This window comes from Microtus ochrogaster, chromosome 1 (genome assembly GCF_000317375.1).
Source record: "Microtus ochrogaster isolate Prairie Vole_2 chromosome 1, MicOch1.0, whole genome shotgun sequence".
Lineage (NCBI taxonomy): Eukaryota > Metazoa > Chordata > Mammalia > Rodentia > Cricetidae > Microtus > Microtus ochrogaster.
In genome coordinates, this window is record NC_022009.1 from 123,619,144 (window position 1) to 123,642,086 (window position 22,943).

The window sequence follows — 22,943 nt, forward strand, 5'->3', positions numbered from 1 at the left end:
CACAAATACATCTTGTAAAATAAGTCGGTTGTGTTTTTAAAAAGTATCAGGACAGGTAATGACATATGAAGTCATTTCTCTTCATGCTAGAAATAAAAAATGAATCTAGTAGGATGAATAAGTGAAAATTTAAGTACAATTATGCAACTAAAATTAAAAAAAAAACGAGGCTACGAATTTTTTTTTTTTTAATGCTGAAAAGGAGGTAGCCAGCCTGGTAGGTGTGGACTCAATACTATAAAAGTCATCAGAGACAATATTTGAGCTCTATAAGCTTTCTCTGTTTAATTGGCTCTTACAGTATGTAAGGCAGGAGTCTGAGTTCTCTGACACCTGCTTGAGCACTGCAGAGAAGGCGATAGGTTCACAGAGTTCTATTTCATTCAGGAAAACAGCAGGAGTATATTTTCACCTAGTGAAGAAAAATAAAGAGATTGACAAGGTCAGCAGGGAGCACGTGGTGCTGTTTAGATTGACCACGCGGGAGGGGCTGGGGGTCACACGGAAGCATACGAAGTGGATGGGCCGCGCGAGGCCGTATCTGTCAGCTGAGGAAGGAACTGGAGTAGGAGACAGCTGGAGTGTCAGAGAAACTGTGAAGCCAGGGTCTAGAACTCAATGTGAGGAAAAGAAGCAGAGGGAAGAACCTTACCGAGGTCTGTAACCGTAGGGGGCCTCACAGGCTTTGCTAGATTTCAGATTGTGTTTCAGGTTTGACAGAAAATTGTTAGTGGCACACAACATTACCTGGCTTACACTTTTAAGAGGTGAGCTGGCTACTTGTGAGCAGTAACCCAAGGTACCAGCCAGGAGAGGGTAAAGGCCATCATGAGACTCTGGGTGGCCATTCCTTCAGTGATATCAGACAGTGACGGTTTACTCCAGGTGGGGGCACAAGTTCTCAACACGGGATTGGATGTAGGAGTATAGAGATTTATACATGAGCTTGTGAGTTAGGAGAGCATTTAGGGATGTGGAGAAGCTTCAGTGTATGGCCTTGAAGCCTTGGCATTGGATAAGTAGATGAGACCCTTCAGAAATAAACATACAAAGAAGAAAATATCCCAGGATTAATTTCTGCATCAATGACCGAGAAGTCCAAAAGTGAAGAGGACTTGGTAACTAAGTCAGTGATTAAAAACAAGCAAAGATGTTGTGAGGACAGAGAAAAAAGAATAGTGTAGCCAAAAACAGAGGGGAAGACAGTGGAATATGTTCTAGTAAGGGCAAGACTGCAGAATTAATCCTGATATTGAAATATTCCCATTACAAGATGCCAGATCCTCTGGATTAGTGAAACTGCAATCCTGTGGGTAGCACCTTCTACTAAAGGAGGCTATTTTTACATGCTGTAAACACAGAGGGACAGTCTCGAGGTCACACCTCTGCAGCTGTGCAAGCAAAGGGGAATTGTCCATCTTGTTTAAAACAGAAAACCGTGGGTCACCAAAAAATCCACCCTCAGGTCTACCCTGGAGTGGAACCTTCTCAAGTATGCCTGAATAGGAAGTCTGAGATAAGATTTGTGGTGGTGGTCACGTAGCTGTTAATTCAGAAAATCCAACTGAGATTCCCCGTGGAAGAACTGGGTCCCAGTGAACAGTCTGTGATGGGGAAAAATTCAAGCAAACAGATAGAGAAGGATGAGAAGGCGGAGGGAGTCACACCATTCTGCTTGTAAACCTGAGAAGGTGGAGGGAGTCACACCATTCTGCTTGTTAACCTGAGAAGGTGGAGGGAGTCACACCATTCTGCTTGTTAACCTGAGAATTTGAAGAGAGTAACACCATTCTGCTTGATAACCTGAGAAGGCAGAGGGAGTCACACCATTCTGGTTGTTAACCTGAGAAGATGGAGGGAGTCACCATTGTGCTTATACCTGAGAAGGCAGAAGGAGTCACACCATTCTGCTTGTTAACCAAGGAAGGCAGAGGGAGTCACACCACTGTGCTTGTTAACTAAGGAAGGCAGAGGGAGTCACACCATTCTGCTTGTTAACTAAGGAAGGCAGAGGGAGTCACACCATTCTGCTTGTTAACCAAGGAAGGCAGAGGGAGTCACGCCACTCTGCTTGTTAACCTTGCAGATGCAGAAGATGTTCTTCCCAGCTATGATCTGGGAATGTCCTACTGACTGGCTGCCACTTATGACTATCTAGCGATTCCTGAAATATAAGAAGACCCTCCTAGTAAGGCAGGAGCAACAGAGAATGCTGTGACATGAGGTAACCTAAAATACTGAGCACTGGATAATGGGCTGTGAAGTAAACTCCAATAAAAACTTTAGCTTAATATTTCCAATATAACTAAAGGAAATTAAAAGTCACAAAATCAATAAAAAGTTGCATGTTAATCAAAAAAAAAGGATAAGGATGGGATAGCTACCCAAATGGAAGAATATGCCAAGAAGATAAACCCTAATAAAACTAAAATAGAAAAATTTAGAAGACTAAGCTAGGAGGAACAAAAATGGCTAGAATCAGTGAACGTAGTATAGGAAGCAAATGAAACGGAAAAAATTAGAAACAAAAATACCACGCAAAATGCAACTGAAAACATGATCAAAGGAATTTAGAAAGCATAGACTTATAAGGCTGGGGGAAAATGGTTGAACACACAGACATGGAATTCCTGGGGGAGAAACGGAACAGAATGAACACAGACTCATAATTGAATAAAATTTTCCATACAAAACCCAAACTACGAATCTCATATTGGAAGGGTATTCTACGTAAAAATCAGCCAAAGTCTTAAGTTAATAACAAGCTATATTCTAAAAATCTGAACTTGGAGAGAAAAATAAGGAACAGCAGATAAAACTGCCTAGTCCCGCGCCAGATAGAGAATTGTGTGCTTACTGCATCTCAGCAGCAGCCTTTTGGGTACAGGACTCTATGCCGGATGCTTGAGATACTAACAGGTAATATTGGCCAACTTTTATTCTCTCATTCCCTCTTCCCCCTCCCTCTCCTCTCGTGTGTGTGTGTGTGTGTGTGTGTGTGTGTGTGCGCGCGCTCATGTAAAATTTGTGAGAGCATAGGAACTAATCTTAAGAATAAACCAAGGACTGAATTTCTGGCTTCCAAGAAATAGCAGAGAAGAATCCCCACCAGGACCTGAAAGCTGTGTAGTTGTGGAGCTGAGGACAGATGTAAATGTTACAGACTGACGTGTAATGGAAGCCCGTCCTGGTGAGGTAAATACACAACAGTTGCTAAAATGAAGGCAGAAGGAAAGAATATGAGACTAGGAATGTGGTAATCACCTCATAGACATTGTCCAGGAACAAAGAGTATGATGCTAAATTGGGAAGACAGAAGAAACAAACAAACAAACAAAACCTACCCCTATTGTAAGTTTATAAGGAAATAACTCTGGCCCTTTAAAAACTAAGGTACTCAAGACTGAAAAGCTAAGGAAAATGACTGTCAATTTTTAGAAGAGAAGAACTAATACTGAGGGCAACTGCAGAAGTTAGCTCAGTTCCGGAAATAGCCAGGCTAGCTATAAGATAAAACGATTATATTTTTGTTTATTATAAGGGGGAAACTCGCGAAGCGGGAAGAAGTCCAAGCTCAGCTGTGCTGGGGGGGGGGAACCACAGAGAGGGCACAGGTGCGCCTGTTTTTCTCTCGGCCAGAAAGCCACACCCTAACTTGGCCCCGCCTCTTAAAGATAATTGGTTGACAAAGCTTCCCTGTCAAGGGCACAGCAAGGAGGAAGGCATCAGAGACTCAAGCAAAAAGAACTCCCACAGAGAGATAAACATAAACCCAAAAAGGTAAGCTCTCATTGAGCATACAGCCAATGTTTGAATGCATTCTGCTTGAAGTAAATGTGTGTGTGTTTGTGTGTGTGTGAGAGAGAGAGAGACAGACAGAGACAGAGAGAGAAAGGGGGCGGAGAGAGAGGGGGGGGAGTTCTATCTATCTGCATAGATTTTAAGTTTCTCAGGCACAGTATAACTCTATGGCCTAGACTGACCAGGAACTCAGCCCCAAAGTAGCCTTGAACTCAGGATCCTACTACTTCTGTCTCCCAGTGCCTAAATTACAGGCGTGCACCACTGCCCCAAGCCTGGAAGACATATTTAAATATGGTGATATGTTCCACATCTTGCTGCCTGCATGAAAATTCATTCAAAACATTGATTATTCTAAACATTATATAAACTTAGATCCAATATTGCTAGGTGTTTGGAGCAAAAGATCACAAAACTAAAGCTAAAAGAAAACTCTAGCAGAAATAGGCACACAGAGGATCCATACATTGTCATTGTTCCATATGGATTGTTTGAAGTTGCTTGCTAGAGTGGAGAACATTAGGAGACAATTGGAGGCTAGTTTTTAAAGATTAAGAGAAAATTGTAAACATAAGGCGCACTGCCACTTCGCACCCAAGACTTCAAGAGAGAGACACGCAATAACAAGTGTTGGGATGGTGTGAACACCTGGGGTTCTCAAATAGTGCTTACAGAATGTGAGGAAGTTCTGGATAGATGGGAACTGTCTAGGAGTTTCTTGAAAAGTTAAATAGTGTTAAACTGTTTTTCAGAAATTATACTTTAGACATATTTAAGAGAAGTTAGCTTCTCATAAAGCTTCCCTTGGAGCAAGACACTTCACAATAACCAAGAGTAGAAAAGATAGCAATTAGCAGAAAACTAGTTGAGTCAAATGCATTATATTATTTATATTTTATTAATATAAAACAAATATTATTCCAAAGAAAAGAGTTAAGTACTCATATGTTACAACACAGATAATGTACGAGACTGTGTCTCCCAGGGAAGAGTTCTGAAACAGGATATTGATGTCCTCTTGCCTTTACACACGAGTGCACGAGAGAGCACGTGTGCACATACATGCATATGCACTACATCACACACACAAGCTTGCACACACAGGCATGATTTTAATATATGCAGATCTTACTCATCAAATGGTAAATAAGCCATTGATAATGAACTGATACTTTTCCTTGTTTTAGAGTCTGCTTTAATTTATACCTCAAGGCTAATTCTACTGAAATATAAACAAAATGTTTCTGATTCTTTACTCCTTTTGCGTATAAAGAAAGTTATCTTCAAATCTCAGAAGTGCTGATGCTATAGACAAAACTGCTCTGGGGTTTGCTTAGTGCATCGCCTCAAAGTCTACAACAGAAACATTCAACAAGAGGTAAAATAGTTCATGTGAAAATAAAACAAAATGAAAATGTCAAGGCAAGTTTGAAAAGGTAGTGATCTCTGTGTATCTGCAGCGATACTGACTTCCTGCTTCTTCAGTGCGGAGGACAGAACCCAGAGCCCCGATCTTGACAGGCAGGGGCCCTGTCACTGACGTACATACATGGCTCACACACAGACATCTTATCCTACAGTGGCCAATTCCATTACAGAGTAGATATTTCATGTCTGTGAAGCTATCAACTCAGAGATGAGCAAGAAAACTCACAGGAGTGTGCACGATGGAAGTTTAGACTTTTTCTGCTCCAGGATAAAGACACCGGCTTATATGGACCACACCAGCTGCTGTCTCCAACACACTGACTTACTCCGTTTCTAGGTATTTGCTCCAGAAAAGTCCTCAGTATGAATACAGGTGACTTATTACATTATGGTACCAAAACTAAAACCTGGATTTCATAAAGCTATTCTTCAAAAAGGGTAAGGACATAAGTTGTATGGTGGCAGGCAGTGGTGGCACTCGCCTGTAATCCCAGCACTCGAGAGGCAGAGGCAGGCAGATCTCTGTGAGTTCGAGGTCAGCCTTGTCTACAGAGTGAGTTCCAGGACACCCAGAACTGTTACTCAGAGAAACCTTGTTTCAAAAACCAAACAAAATAAAAACCAAAATTGTATGGTGTCATCATAATTCAGCACTTTAATTAAATTAAATGAGCCAACATAAATATCTTTAAAGTCATGTAGAGTGTATCATATAGCACACAATATCACAGGGAAAGGGTTCAAACCATGCAAAACCATGATACGTAAATCTTTCTAACTAGATCCACATGTAGAATATATGTAGCATTGGCAATGCCTAGGAAGAGTCGACGAATTGCAAAGGTTCTGACCTTTGGAAACAGAGGACCATTGGGCCTTCAAATGTGAGTGTAATTGGACACATTTTACAGACATTTGCTCATTGACAAATGAGCCGAAAGTGGAGAGGTGGAGTCTCGTTGCACTTAAAGCTTTGTGGCTGTGAATGACCCAGAAGAGGATCCTTACAAAGCTTGGCTACCTCCAAGCTTACACTCACACTTCCTACCTAGGATAAAGGGTTTCCTGATTAGGAACCTTCCTCGTATAGGCTTCTTGTGGCCATGTCTAACAGGAATGGAGGATTCGTCCCACTGGCTAAAGGTTCCCTCATCTGGATTTGTAACTGTAATAGTTTAGGTGTCTAGTTCCTTGACATATCTTTCTATCTGTAGATTGACATCTTGGCACAGTCAGGCTGACTTCGTATCTCAGAGGTAATGAAAATGCAAGTGTACAAGGGTAGATGGTAGTGCTGTGTCTACCGGAAGCTGTTCAAAAGTACAATGTGATGTTCCCGGAAGGTGTAAAAGGCAAACCCAGGAATAGTATCCTATTCGTGTTCCTCTCTGTCCCTTCTCTCAAAGCCAGAAAGGCACTGTTTCCTCAGAGCACATGGCTCTCTTGATGGAGATGTGCGTGACCAGGAAAATGATGACGCTGCCTATGGCCAGCAAACCCATTGTTTCTTGGTAAAACAAGTACCAGGCAGTGATCACTGTTTGTTTGGCAAGCAGTGGGTTTCCAGTGTGCCCACAAAGATTCCACAGGTGCAATCATGCTCTGACGAGTAGGTGGCAGTGTCCAAAGAAGAGTCCATCATCCGTATCATTTCCACAGGACAACATATCATCCTGTATGCAGAGATAGCTCACTCTACCTGCCAGCTAGGCAATGCAGTACCTTTGGGCTTCCAGGACCAACAAATTCTATTTCTATCATTAGATTTGCCTATGAACACACTAAATGCTCTTACATATAGCTATGAACAGTGGTGACGCTGTTGGAAGACCTGGGGGTTGACAGCAATTCATAGAACGGGTGTGGCTTTGCAAAAGGCAGACAGAAATTAGCTCTTAGAATTTCTGCTTCTATTCGAGGTGGTCCCATTTCTTCTCATGGTTTCCCACATGAAACAAGGCCACAGATATTTGCCCAGAGTAGACTTTTCTCTCTACGGCTGTAACATAGTGTCAGTCTCCAGATGGTGTGAAACAGTGCCTCATGGGAGGGACGTGAATTACCCTCAAGTTCTTTTAGCATTGTGGAATCATTGCTGTAAATCTAGAGTGTACCACATTCTAGAATAGGGCTGTAACTCAAGAGTACAGAACTGTCTAGAATTCTGTCTTCATAAGGCTACTGCGGGCTGGAAGAGCCAGAACTACCACAATATACCAAATATTTCACCTGTCTGCTGACAGCCTATCTGTTCATGCATCCATGCTTCCCCACCCAAACTGTAGTGACTGGTTGAGAAAATCCATTCAGCCAGACGTGGATTCACGAACCCGTAATATTCTCACGGGGCAGGCAGTGATCGGAGTGCCATAACTTCAAGGCTAGCCTTGTCTACATATTGTGTTCCAGTCCAGCCAGGGGTCCATGGACTCTGTCTGTAAAATTCTGCCTAAAAGAAAGATTGTTCAATGTGAAGGGACTGGCCATTGAAAGAGAGGGCAGCCTGGTCTACAGAGTGAGTTCCAGGACAGCCAGGAACAAGAAAACCCTGTCTTGACTCGCCCCCCCCCAAAAAAAGCATTGTGCTAGGTGGGCCATCAGGGTGTGTGTGGACCATTTTGAGTCCTGCGTGCTTCTCCTGGGATCTGTGGGAATGTCAGCATGCCCCACTGTTCAATTCTGGCAAACATTCATAATGTCTTTTTGTCTTTATTTTATTTGTTTATGTTGGCATTTGGACTAAATAATCTAAGCAGTAAAAGGCAATGAAATCCCTCAAATGTCCCTGAAGGGTGTGTGTGTGGGGGGGATCGCTCAGTGGTCAAGAGCACACAGCTGCTCTTGCAGAGGACCTGGCTTTGAGTACCAGTACCCATCTGGCAGGTTAAAATCATCTGTAGCTCCAGTTCTAGGGGATCCAAATTCTGGCCTCAGTGGGCGTGACATGAGCACACATACATGCAGGAAAGCCCTCCCATTCGTAAAATAAAATCAATAAATCTTTCCTGACAGGAGACGAGAACCAATGGTATAGGTCACAGAATCCGGTTATTTTTTCAGCCAAATACACAGGAGACCCCAACATACTCCTTGCACAAAGCTTAAGGGAAAACAACAGCAATTCCCACTTTAGGGTACTTTAATGATTAGCCTCTGGCATTGTTTTCCCAAGTTCAGAAACATGAAATCCACTTGAACCAGCAGAATGTGAGACAGATAGATTTTTTTACGTGGCAATTTGCATGTCGACTTGACTTGGTTAAGGAATTCTCAGATGGCTCATAAAGACTTCTTTATTCTTGATGCTTCAGAGGGCATTAAGCCTACATCTGAACGGGAGATCAAGGTGGTTTGGGCTTTGTTTCAGGTCGTTAAGCTCCCTGAAGTGTAGCAGCCTGAGTACACTGTGCCCAGGCATGTCCCACCAGGCGTAGGCTGATTCAACAGAAAGGTTGTTGGAGCCAGTAGGTACCCTCTTCCTGTCCTAGGATCTCTAGGCTCTGGGATCTGTAGGATCCATAGAAGCAGCAGCTTTTCTCTGTAGACTTTTGAATGTTCACCCTCCATCTGAGATTCAGCCCCAGGCTTCTGTTGCTGCGCCCATGGATGTACTGAACCACACCGTCAGCTTTCCTCTTCCCCTCTTGTCCACTGAGCTTACCTTGGAGCTGCTTGGCCTCCACATACAGGTGATCCGCTTTCTCCAGCAAATCCTTTTTATGTATCTCTCTGAATATCCTAGCAGTCTCTCTGGAGAATTCCAAACCCCTGGTTTCAACCCCATGGTTGAAACTCATTCCTAAGATTTCAGTTCATGTTCAGAAGTCTGTAAAATATCTTCTGTTGTAAACTACCCGACTCACCCTTAAATTCTAGGTGCTGCGTAATTCTACATCAAATTGAGTTGCTCTTGTGGCAGATCCAAGAGTCCTTTTTACAAAATATACATCATTTTATGACACGATCCACACCCCATAGAAAGAGCCTACTGCTCACCAACTAAGCTTTCTTTTTCCATATGCACCCTGTTCATGTTGTGTTGCTTAAAAGGAGAAATACGCAAGCTTTAATTACTTCCAACTTCACAACTTTGAAGATGAGCCCAGGAGTTTGGTTTTTATCAACTAAATGAGGTTCTGCTTCATGGCTAGATTCAAAGACTAGTTATTAATTTGTTTGGTTATTGTGCTGGCTAGTTTTACGTCAATTTGACACATGCTATAGTCACCTGGGAGAAGGGAATCTCGATTGAGAAAATGCCTCCATAAGACCAGGCTATAGAAAAGTCTTAGAGCATTTTCTTAATTATTGAATGATGGTGGAGGGCCTGGGCATTGTGAGTGGTTCCTCTCCTGGGCTGGTAGTCCAGGGGTCTTTAAGAAAGCAGACTGACAAAGCCATGGAGAGCAAGCCAGTAAGCAGTACTCTTCCACGACTTCTGCACCAGCTTCTGCCTCCAGCTTTTTGCCCTATTTGAGTTCCTGTCCTAACTTCCTTTATTGATGAACAACTATTGGAAGTCCAAGCCAAAAAAACCCTTTCCTCCCAATATTGCTTTGGGTCATGGTGTTTCATCACAGCAATAGCGACCCTATTAAGACAGTTGAAAATCTAGAAGGTGATCATTCAGGACTAGTCCTCCCCTTAGAACTTTCTAAGAGGCGAACGTATTTTATATCCAAGGTAAGAGACAAGACTCAGTTGGAAAAATGCTTGGTATGCAAACATAAAAATATGAGTTTGAATCACAACCGCCTAATAGAAGCTGTACATTTCATTTAAGAGCTTGCATTTCTTCACAGAGCAGATTACTGTTTTATAATTTAAAAACCATCACCAAGGACGATGATACCAACATACAGACATTTTTTTGTTGTTCAGATGAAATGCATCATAACCAAAGAGCACAACACTGGACCCAGACTTATGTGGGAACCATAATTCTGGATTCATTTCTGACCTATCCAGAGTCCTGAGTCCCTTTGTAGTGAGATTGTGACATTAATAATGCCTGCGTTGTCAGTTAATCATCCACATACAATGTTCAGAACAGAGCCTTTCACGGTATAAATATTCCACATTCATAGTCTTGTCCTCTTTAAAGAGACGTTTGACCTCGAGTTCAGAGGTACAGGCAGCTGGAAAGCTGTACAAATGAGGCAACTTACATGCCTGATTTTTTTCCTTCAAAGGACTCAGGTCACTCTAGAAGCAGGTGATTTTTGTGGGGTCTAAGGAAGTTTGATGTTTATTAATGTCAAGTGCCCTCCTGCCCATAGGGTCTCTGTGAGAGTGTTAGACCCAAGAGCCTGTTGATGGAATCTCCCCACAGCTGGTTGAATATAAGTACTTCAGACAAAGCCTGCAGAGAGGAAGCAAACACAGCACATTGCTCCCCTTTCCTTTAGGCTGAGACTGCCCCACTCTGGCCTCAGTCAGTTCCCAGCACAAGGTATCACATGCAGAGACAGAGGGAAATAGTCATGGGGCTTTGAGGACTATTACAGAAAATAACCATTATTTGAAATAGATTTTATGCATATACAGTGGGTAAATGCTGGCAAAATAAGTTGTAAATATATGAATATGCCATAGTAAAAGTCCATTATTATATATACTTACAATTTTTAAAGCTAATTTTGCCACGATTTGAGCCTCACCAACACTTTGCTATGTTGTTATAAAGGCTCAGAAATAGCCATTCTTGAGTTCATCCCATATATCATAAAGAAACAGAATTTGGGAATATGATTTTTAAGATATTTTGTTTTCCTCCAGCTTTGTTTTCTTAGTTTATCTACTGCAAAAAATATTACTGTCAAACCTCTTTGTTCTCCAGAGACTCAACAGAATGCCTTGGAGGCTGACAATGTAATGCTAGTAAATGTTACTAGCAGCAGCAAGGGATTCAAAGACTGGAAGTGGATTGGTGGAATCTTCTGTTAGGAAATTATAAAGTATAGTTTTCCCACTCTTTATCTCGTGCACAAAATTAGTTCTATTTGGTGAACCTTTGAACGAAATCAGCACCTATGCACTCCGGCTCTTTCCCCTTTCTCTTAGTGCCTGCTCTTTTCTTTTCCCCACTTCTTTCCACCCAGGGAGCCCCTGGAAAACGCTTTGGTTGCAATGAACATCAGGAAGCTCAAACCCTGTACCCTTCTTCCCACTGCTCGGCCTTCATCCAGTTTCTCCACCTGCCTGTTGGCTCCTCGTATTACAGCTGGTGGTTGGTAATGCAGCAATTTCTGACTCTTCCCAAGGCTGACATACTATGATTTTACTATCTCTGGAAAAACTCTTTATTAAATGCCCTATATCAGCTAATATGAGAATCCTTTTCATTTGTCCTTGAAATCCACTTCTGTGCTTATAATGAAATCTGTATATTATATGACGGAGTCCAGCCTCTCTGACCTTTTTTGTCTGGGCCATTTCTTCCAATTCTTCAACTTGCTCTTGGAAAGTGGAACAATGTGCCCAAGAGCAATGTTTTGATTTGTGTGGAGGCGAAATGCATGGGATGGGTACAATAGACAATGTTGTAATTCATTATTTTTACAGTTGGGTTACTGTAAAATTCTCTACACTGTTTAATTGTTTAAGTATAATATGTGTAATCTGGGAGTAATTGGAAGTTGAAAGTTGCCTTTACAAACCTCCAACTGTGGGCCTACGGATGCTATGGGAATGCCTAAGCTCCTTGGATCAGCTTCAGACAAGTAAGTACAGAGATCACTCAAATCCCAGGCCCTTCTCTCTAGCCTAGGAGTCCATGTTTCTGTAACTTGTAGCCATTTTCTGTGACTGGGATCCCATCTAGCTTCTCCCAAGATACACCTCTTCTTATACCCAGGTTTCTATGCTTGGTGCCCAGATATACTCTTAAATTCTTCGCTGAGCATGGGGTCTCTGTGTGTCCACCACAGTCTTACAGTGTTCTGACAACTGAAGCTACTTTCTAGGAGCTTGAACAATTATGCTGTTTCCTTACTATGACATCCCTCTCAGTGAGGTCCTGAGCCAAAGCTATTTCACTTCTGTGTCTCTGTGAAAAGGACATGAAGCTGTGAGTAGCGACTGTCAGATGTCTGATCATGAGCTAGGACCCAGGGTGTATGAACAAATAAGGGTACTGGAGATTAGCTTAGATGTGGGTCATGTGCATAGCATGCATGGGGCCCTGGATTCAGCTCAGAGTGCCAGTAAAAACAGTGATAGCATTAAAAGCAAGGAATTGTGTGTTAAAACCAAGGTTTTCCATCTGCAGCCTTAGGGTCATCAAAAGACCCTCGTGAACTACATATACACTGGGCATTTCAACCAAGGGCCTGTTCTGGTCTTTGAGATGTTTGTGTATGTTCATCTGTCTATTTAGTCTACTTCTTGAGAGCACAGCACAGAATGCTTAACAAACACAATTCAATGACAATAATTGGGCTTGGAGCCTTTTCTGACTTTCTTGGAGACAATCTCATTGTTAAAGGAGGACTATCATTTCTATTTCTTTTAATCTGTCACCCTTTAAAGAAAATATTCATCACAGTAGACTTGGGTTACACAATTAAGATGTTGTAAGTCATTTGATATATTGTTCCCAGATGGAAGATGTCGAAGAGTGCATTTGCCCACAAATCAGCTTCCAAAACTTTGCAAGCAAGAGGGTAAGAGAGCGTTCGTGTGCCAATTCTCTGGATGCGTTTATGGAGCTCAACTGCCTACACAGCACTTCTGCATCTCGGTTATTTTTGTATTATCCTACAAAGGATTGATAAGTGCATTATGGTGCCTCCCTTTAGACCCAATAGAGCCTGATAGGAAAGGTAAAATGTGTGACTTCCTGGAGGGACAGGTGAGGTGGTGACAGTGACATCCAGGGATGAACGGGAGTCGGATGGTGTGCACGAGCATCTTCCCAGATCTTTCTCTGAACCCTTCTCATTTCCTCTGTCCATTCATGGACGGGCTGGTCTAGCCAGTCCTTTGATTGCTGAGCCCTTCACACAGACATCCATCTGAGAAGGGTGGCTAGACTCAGGGAAAGGCTTTCACAAAGACTTAGACATTGTACTTCATTTAACTAGCATCAATGTTGAGTTTTAAGTCCCTGGACTACTCCAGGACTTCAATACTATAGCAGAACTCAACCAAAATACCTCTCTGCATTGGCTGCAGGGAGAAGACTCAACAAGGCCCTGTTAGGGTTGTCCGAGGTGGGCACAGTTACTCTCCCCTGAGCCTGCCATTGACACAGAAGATTGACTGGTAGAGTGTGAGCTTCCTATGCGCTAATTTTACAAAGTCCCTTTGTCTCTGGAGGACACAGGGAGGAGTAAGTGAGAGGAAAACAAACATAGAAATTGATCTAGCTATGACCACAGGACAGCGCATCCAGGAAAAAAAAAGTTTGGATGTTTCATAGGGGTTAACAAATTTAAAGAAAGATTAGTTGAATAATTATGGATATGATGAACAAAAGTTGTGACAAGTGGTTTCTCTGCCAATTGATTGGTTGAGTTCAGAGACTCAGGAGGAAACAATGAACAAATTGCTTACTAACAAGGTGTAAACAGGATTTCTCTGTGTAACAGCCTTGGCTGTCCGGGAAATTACTTTGCAGACAAGGCCGGTCTCTGATTCACGAAGATCTGCCTGCCTCTGCCTCCCAAGTGCTGGGACTGAAGGTGTGTATGGGTGTATCTTACTGGGTGTCTCTCGATGTCTGATGAATGGTGTCATTGCTCACAATGCGTGGTGAATGCCTGCGTCTCTTCATACCACTTTCTTCACCTTTGCTCTTTGCTGTTTGTCGAGATAAGACGTAGACACTGAACACAGGGCTCTGGCTAAGTAAGGAGAGTAGAAAGATGAGCTGCTGGGCAGGTCTTGGCTGGAGTCCTTCTGCTCCTAGACCCATTGCCAATAACAACCAGGCACCATGTAATGATGTTATGGTCTCCATAAGTGGAAGTTTCCTTAAGTCAGTAATATAGCTTTTAAAAACAAACCTATAGCCTAGTGGTGATGTAATCATTCTAGCACTATATGAGCTCACTACTCTCATGTTTGTGGAAGGGCTGATGTGAACAATCTACTACTTGGCCATTCATATAAGGTCATATAGAAGCTCATTAATTATATATAGTACCTACTTGATAATGGTAGTAAAGGACTACATTATTAACTCATGTATTATTTATACTGCACTTTTAATTATTTTAGAATTTGTGTGTGTGCATGTGTGTGTGTTGTATGTGCATATGAGCTTGCACGTGCATGTACTGATCTTTAAAGGGAAAGGAAACAAAATCTCAGGAATTGGTAGATTCTGAAGTATATACCAAGTCCTTCATATCAACTACACATATGTTTGTGGCTCCTTCTAAAAGTCAGTAAATGCCCTAAAAATGTGTAGTAAATTGTATGTTTGTTACATCAGCAGCAGCCACATGGTGTGATCAACTTAGACCATTTATGTTTGTGGAATTGTATCCTATAATGTCCCCACAATGACAGGATCACTGAATGGTATATTTCTCAGAACATGGCCCCAACATGAAGTGACACATGACAGCAATTCCTTTGCCAGCTTCCCAGGACCAAGTCAGAGATGGAATCCCATGTGGTTCTGAATCCCAGGCAGTCCTGAATCTCATGTGGAAACCAGCTGGGGGGTCCCTGACAATCTATGCAGAGAAATAAACCACAAATCAACAGCAAGAGATTTGTATTCAAGGAAAAAGATTCTTAGAATAGTTCCCAGTTCCATTGTGGAACCAAGTACGTCAAAAGCAGATGATTTCATTCGTGCTGGTCTCTGAAGAAACGAGAAAGGGAAAAAAAAAAACACGTGAATCAGCACATTCTGAGGGGTTTGCCAAATCCCCCTTATCAACCACACACATATCCATGGCTCCTTTTAAAGGGTCTGATACTCAGTCCAAAACACAGCAAGAACAACATCAACGCTGACCTGCTTACCCTTCAACTCACCCACTACTAAATGGTTCTACAACTGTCATTCCAAACTAAGGCATTCCTTAGACACCAGGAGAATGTGTGGAAAAGCAAGTTGGTAGCTTCAGCAGAACTCAGGTAGTGTCTGGTTGTTTGTGTGAGAGCCTGGAGTGATGTTTTTCTCCTCTCTGTCCTTAGCACTGTAGCTGTTACCCTAGACATACACCTCTCATGGCATCCAGCAAAACTGTGAAGGGTAATTTCCAATAGACATCTTGACTGTTGTACTACCCATTCCAAAATCAACATACATTCATTGGCAAATGGCTGTGGGAAAAATTGACCCTCAAGTGACCAAAAGCCTGAGGATCACAGATACATCAATGTTGTAGACCAGCCGCTGCAAGTCTGGGTCCGTGTCAGTACCACGGCATGAAATACTGGATCCTTCACTGATGTGAGAGTCCCCTCTGTATGCGGTGAATACCACTGGTTAATAAAGAAGCTCTTTTGGACCTGTGATAGGGTAGAGCCGGGCTAGGCAGGGAAAACTAAACTGAATGCTGAGAGAAAGAAAGCGGAGCAAGGAGAAGCCATGTGGCCCCGCCTGAGACAGATGCTGCAATTTTACCTGGTAAGCAACAGCCTCATGGCAATACACAGATTAATGGAGATGGGTTAGTTTAGGATGTAAGACCTAGCTGACAAGAAGCTAGAGTCATTGGCCAAGCAGTGTTTTAAATAACATAATTTCTGTTTTATTATTTTGGGTCTGAGCTGCTTGGCTGCCAGGAAACAAACAAGCAACCTTCTACAACACTTCACACTTCCCTTTTGGGGGGTAGATTAACACAAAGGTTCCCTGGGGTACAGCTGTACTCTAATGGAAGGTCTGCCTGAATCTGACAACAAGCTAGCCACTTAAAGGAGACAGTAACACAGAGGCTGGGATAGTTTAAAACATGATGGCAGTGTGGGGTTATGCTTATTTTATTTTATTATATATTATTATATGTGCTAATTATCTTTTAGAGAGATGTTTATATTTATAGATTTGATTATTTTAATTGACAGGTGACGTGGTACGTATTTGTTGTGTGTGTACTTTGAATCTGTGTACACATGAAATCTAGATCAAGCTGAGCAGTGTGTGCTTTATCCCACACACTTATGTCTGCATGTTGGTATCATCATCCTTGGCAATGGTTTTGAAACTAGGAAATAGTAGTCTGTTCTATAAAGAAATGGTGGGAATTCTTAAAAATCTACTCTTATCAATGTTTAATGGGCTACACTGCTCTTAGCTATAGCTGCCAGGGTGGTGGTACAATAAATCTCTTGAAATTATTGCTCCTGATTAACTGAAGTTTTCTATTCATTTATCAACATCTCCCTGAAGACCCACACACCCTCAAACCCCAGCTAGCCCTGGTAATCACCACTGTAGTCTCTGCATTCATGTATGTGTTTAACTTTTTAAAATTCTGTGTAGCCATGTAACATGTCACATGCCTTTCTGTACCTTGCTCAATTCATTTAACATATGTCTTTCAAGTCTACCTATGTCTTCATAAATGAGATTTTATTTCATTTCAAAGGCTAAATAACATCACTGGAAAAATGCCAGTTCATCAAAACTGACATGTTGATCAGTGTAATCAAGATGAAGACCCGGACATTAATTCACACCTGAATTTTTATGAAGAAGCCATTAAATACACACTGAAAAAGGACAGCATCTTCAACATCTGGTGTTGGTCCAGCGTTTCTCAACCTATAAGTTGTGACCCCCTTTGTAGGGTCTTATAACAAATATTCTGCATATTGAATATCTATATTACAAGTCATAACAAGAGATCATTGCAGTCTGAGGTTTGGTGGAGAGAACTGCAATCTGCAGTCAAACTGAGGAATAACATTGCCCCTTTTTTGTCTGAGTCTTGGTAGACTGTTGCACCTCTGCTATTGTCTTTGCCTTGAATACCTTATAACATTTACCTATTTAACAATGTGGGTCTATAGCTTTCTTTACAGAAGGCTTGAAAACAATGGATTTAATTCCTTTAATTATATGATACTTTAATTATATATTGAAAAACATTTTGATTTCTTGAGAACGCTTCATCAGTTCATCTCTTTCAAAAAAACTTATTTAATTTGGCAAAGTTTTGGGCTTAAATGTGTTGATAACATTTTATTACTATCTTCTTTAGTGTCTGTAGTATATGTGGTTGTCTCCCTCTCTAGTGTGGCTAGAAACTCAGTACTGTTGAGATTTTTTAATGAAATAATTCTTTGTTTTGGATTATGTTCTCTGCATTGTAGTATATTTAATATCATCCTTAGTCTATAGTCAATTTGTGTCTATAAAAATGTCTCCAGACATTGACAAATATTCTCTGAAGTGAATGATACATTGATTAGAAATAGTTTACCTAAAGGGTTTTATACTTCTGTTTTATTGATTTTTATAATTTTATCTGAGTTTTGCATATCCATGCTTTCTGATTTTATGTATCTTTTCCTTTTATATATCTGAGGTTTAGTTTTCCTACCTCCATTGACTTAGGATATTTCTCTTTTATTTTTGTCATTTTCTTTCTTTCTTTCTTTCTTTCTTTCTTTCTTTCTTTCTCCTTTTTTTTTTCATGACAAAGTTTCTCTGTAGCTTTGGAGCCTGTCCTGGAACTAGCTCTTGTAGACCAGGCTGCCCTAGGATCTTTCTTTTACTAATAGAATACTCATTATTACATCTTTCACTCTTGATACTACATCTTAACATTTTGTGTCTTCCTTTCATTTATTGTATTACAGTTATTTTATAATTTTTTCCTTTTGACTGACTCTGACCCATAGGTTATTTGAATGCAAGTTCCATAATTTATGAATAATTGTCAGATGTAATCTTGGTAATTACTTCTGGTGTAAGCTTATACTAGTGTACTATTGATTATTTAAAATTTTGAAATTATTAACACCATTTGTTTTAGGTTTTTAAAATAAATTCCAATAGCAATGACCTGTAATATTTTAGAAGCCTCATTGACAACCCTGACCAAAGAAAAAGAGCTTCCCATGTCTGATGTTGCCATTTTTGCAGGATGGTTTTTGGCTCTGGGAAGGAACGTTTTCAGCACAGATGGGAAAACTTCATTTACTCTCTATTTTTATATTTATACACCAACTTGTGTGTATTTTAACTATATAACCAATAATATGATTCCTTATGATATTTCAGATATCCTGTATCTATCACCCTTCCTATTACTTTTAAACTCTTCATTTTTTGTGCCTTTATAATTTTAAGTGAGTTTCTTGTACACAGCACATAGTTGGGTTCTGCAAGTTTGTTTTGTTTGAAACAAAATCTAGATATTTGTGATTTGCAATTGCAGTTTTGAGGGACACTGACTCATACAATAATTCTGTACTTTCTGTTATTTTGCACTGTATTATACTTATCTAACTCTTTGCTGGGATGTTTGTCACCTAAGCCATTGTTTGTAGCTAAGGACTCAGACATATATTTGATTAGAATTTATGTGTTAGAATTCTCCTTTACAGAATTATGTGACATTAATTTCCCCTTGACTTTTCAGCTCCCATCTTCCTATAAATTTGACTATAAATTTGGTTTATTTTTTTAAAATTCAGTTACTGTAGCACTTTAATTTCCTTTGCACAATTGCATGTTGTTGGCACATTCTTTACTCACTGAACAGTAAAACAAATTATCACCCCTTAAATAATTAAGTAAAATAAAAAACATTACAGCTATTAAATGGACGAATAAATTTATAGATGTACATGCAAACATTCCATACTCTAGGTAAGTAGCAACTCACTAAGGTCAGTACATAGAAGACCAGAATGGGAAATGGGTCCTAAGGCTTAGACTTTCTCACCCTCTTAGTCCGACAGAAGAGATAGTCTAGTGGCTCCACCAAACTCCAGCTGCAGATGCAGGAAGATACCACTGCCTTAACATCGAACACAATAAAGATCAAGATCATTTCTCCGTTTGAGCTTGGTTGGGATTGGTGAGTCCATCATTGTGTAACTGTGCATGTTCCAGCAGATATACATCAGCAAGCGGGAGTATGGCTAATCAGGTCCCTTGTCTACCACAAATACTTCTAAATCAGAGGTTCTCAACCTTCCTAATACTGCAACCCTTTAATACAGGTCCTTGTGTTGTGGTGACCCACAACCATAAAATTGTCTTCATTCATACTTTATAATTGTAATTTTGCTACTGGAGTTGTGCTATAAATATCTGTGCTTTCCAATGGTTTAAGGCAGCCCCTGTGAAAGGATCCCTCAACTCACAGCTTGGGAAACACCGTTCTAGAGAGACTGAACGGATTCTAGCCATGTGTTTCGTAAGTTGGACTCTTATTCTTTAAGACAGTAAGACTGTGGATTCTCTAGATCAAGTTAAACTATCATCTAGGAAAAACTAGTATTCATTTTCAGGTTAAAAAAAGGAATTTAAAAAAGAAAAACCTTGTGACATTTCTTCTAAGTGTAAGCTGTGATGCACTTTCTCCCTGAGTTTGTCTGCACTCATGAGTGTGTTCAGAATTGTCTGTTTCCTCCCTTTGTCTATCCCTTGCTTCTTTCTTCATTTCTTCCATGAGCAGACATCACTACATAGCTCAAGTTGACTTGAAACTCACAATTGTCCTGTTTCAACCCTCGAATTTAATGGAATTATAGTCATAATCCACAATACCTAAATTCCTTACTTGTTATTTAGAAGATTTTAAGCATTTAACATTATGGTTAGCTAGAATCCCATTTCTCTGACTTGGTATTCTTTTAATAGTAACATACACTACCTTGTACCCATCCATCATTAATAAGTTATTTGCTTCCTCTTGCTGGTGAATAAGGTCTTTCAGAAATCTGTTTCAGCTTACTTATGTCATATGACTTAGTATTGTGAACCATTATAAATAGTCTATTGCATTTCTTCTACACCTTACTACTATACAAAGTCCTTACAAACCTCTATTATTAACCGGTTTCTTTCAGAGAAGAGTTTCATTTCTTATTTCTTAGGCTTAAGCATCTCATCAGGATACTCTTGCTATACCATTACCCAATTTGGAAAATAGCTTATGTGGAGATTTGTCAAAGCTATTTGGTTTCGTACTTCAGTTACTTTGAGTCCCATTTGATTTTGGTGATTTATTTGACAGCTAACATTTATTGTGTGTGCAGTAGAAGTCAGACAGTGTTCTCAGTGTATGGCCTTCTTTGGTCCTTCAATAGCCCTATAAGTCATCTTTAGTCCTGTTAACTGATACTAATTTATTTAGGAATATCTTGAATATCAACCACCATTTTTCTAACGCTCCTAACTTTATTTTTTACCAGCTTGTAAAAACCATGCATTATCTTTCTCAATAAGTCTTCAAAATGTAATATTAGTGTGCTTGTTACATAAGCTGGCTCAATAAGAATAAAACAAGCTCTCTTTTGGGAAAAGAGGATTTAGAAAGACTGGAGGCATGGGAAGCTGTCACCCAGAAAGGTAGAAGAGCAGAAAATGCAGGCAGAGATAGAATAGCCTATTGGGGGACAATAAATATTGCTTGGTTACTCACAGCCCCTCGAGGTTGTATTGTTTGAACAGAGCAGGCAGGAGTCCTTCTGTTTCCAGATCATTTATAGTTTATTCATGTATCTCACCTCTTTCTTTTCCTATTTTGAATCCTATTTTTCTTGTTTCTGTCATTCAGTTTGAAGCACCCCCTTGGATCTCATTTGCTCTTAAAATACCTTTTAAAGAAAATCTTGCTTTATTTCCTCCCTCTGACATTGCCTTCTTATAAAATGACTTTATTTTTCCATTCTTTTCTTTCCATTTGCTTAGCCAGTACTGATTTGTCCTCATTGATTCTGTTTTTAATTACAAACTTCCTCTCATGGTACTCTTTTTCTCTGTTTGCTTTCATGGTTTTTCTTTGTCTCTTCCTACGTTATGTTTTCTTTCTATAATTGACTGGCAGTTGATTTAACAGCACAAGTATTTATGATTTCTCCCACAGGGCATTATTCCCCTTTTCCTTCTTCCTGAATCTCTTTCCCCGTGCTCAATTTGGCATCATGCTAAGTCCAAAGCAAAAGATCCCACCGCCTTTCCATGATATCATTTCCTGCTTTTAGAAGCTCATGAAATCATCCGTTTGACTTTTAGACTATAACTCCCTTCTTTACTTGAGATTAAAAAATGACAACTTCAGCCAGAAATGGACTGCATAAATCACAGCAATTGAATACCTGGAACAAACATATCTTGGACTGCTAGGATTGTTACAGTGAGATATTTTACCAAGGGATGCCAGGCGTCTGTGTGTCCAGAAGAGCCAGGAAAACAGTCCTGTCCCTTACTGGTGTGAGAGATAAGCAGGTTCCTCTGTTTCTTCATTGCAAATCATTAAAAAATAATCAGCATTGAGAAATACAGTTAATTCTCTCTCAGGTCTCACTGCCTTCCTTTGAAGACAAATTTTTTAGAATCACTTGGTTCATATTTTCCCAGTGATTTTGAAATGATTTAGACAGATATCATTAGCAATCATAAGCAAAGAGAACTGCAGGAAAACTACACCCAATTTGTAGTTAATTTACTCAGGCACGCAGGCAATGTCAGTCACCCAGCCCTGTCAGTGGGCTTCCCATCATGGTGACAGAACACGGGAGACACACGGTTTATAAGAAAGAAAGGTTCATTTTGGCTTTTGCTGTAGAGACTAGTGTATGTACAGCTGGCTTTGCTACTCTTGACTCATGGTAGCATGTGTGTTATGGGAAGAGAGAGTGGCAGGGAAGGGTGCTTATGCAGGGTAGCCAGGAAAAGAGAGAAGGCTGGGACTCACTGTCCCTTGGGGGCATGTGTTGTAGGGGAAGGGCCTGTTTGTTTGTCCCATCCACCTGGCTAGCTTACACCCGAAATAATCTCACAGAAACTATATTCATTAAAACATGCTTGGCCCATTAGCTCTAGTTTCTTATTGGCTAATTCTTGCATCTTGATTTAACCCATTTCTATTAATCTGTGTATTGCCACATGACCGTGGCTTACTGGAGATTCTAACGGGCATCCATCTCAGGCGAAGGATCCATGGCTTTTCTCTCACTCTGCTTTCTTCCTCCCAGAATTCAGTTCTGTCTTCTCTGACTACCTAAGTTCCACCCTATCCAACTTCGCCAAGGCAGTTTCTTTATTCATTAACCAATGAAAGCAATACACAAACAGAAGGAACTCCTACACCATGCATGTCCCAGTCACATGACTTCCCTCCACAAGGCCTCACCACATCCCTAAGTGCCAGGGGACAGTGACCAAGCCTTTCACACAGACCTTTAAGGGACATTTCAGACACAAGCTGTCTCATGGACCTAATTACAACAGCATCAGACCCAAGCCTTGACGCTGCTGACCTCTGAGCATGGTCAACGTTCATTTCCACAATGCTATACCTACTCCTCCTTTTCATCCCACTCAGGGTCTCTATTTTCTCTCCTTCTATGACTCTGGAACATTTTACATGTTCCATTAGGATGGCGCAAGAGAAGTGAGGAAGAAAGTGGTCACCATTTCCATGTGTTCACATGAAGTTCTCCATGCCTAAAGCTCACCTCATAACACAGCATCACAGAGAGTTATTGTCTCTGAAGGATTCGGAAACTCTTGGCACAAGGGCAAGACAGGTCAGTTAAGGTGAAGATGATGGCAGTTGCCACTC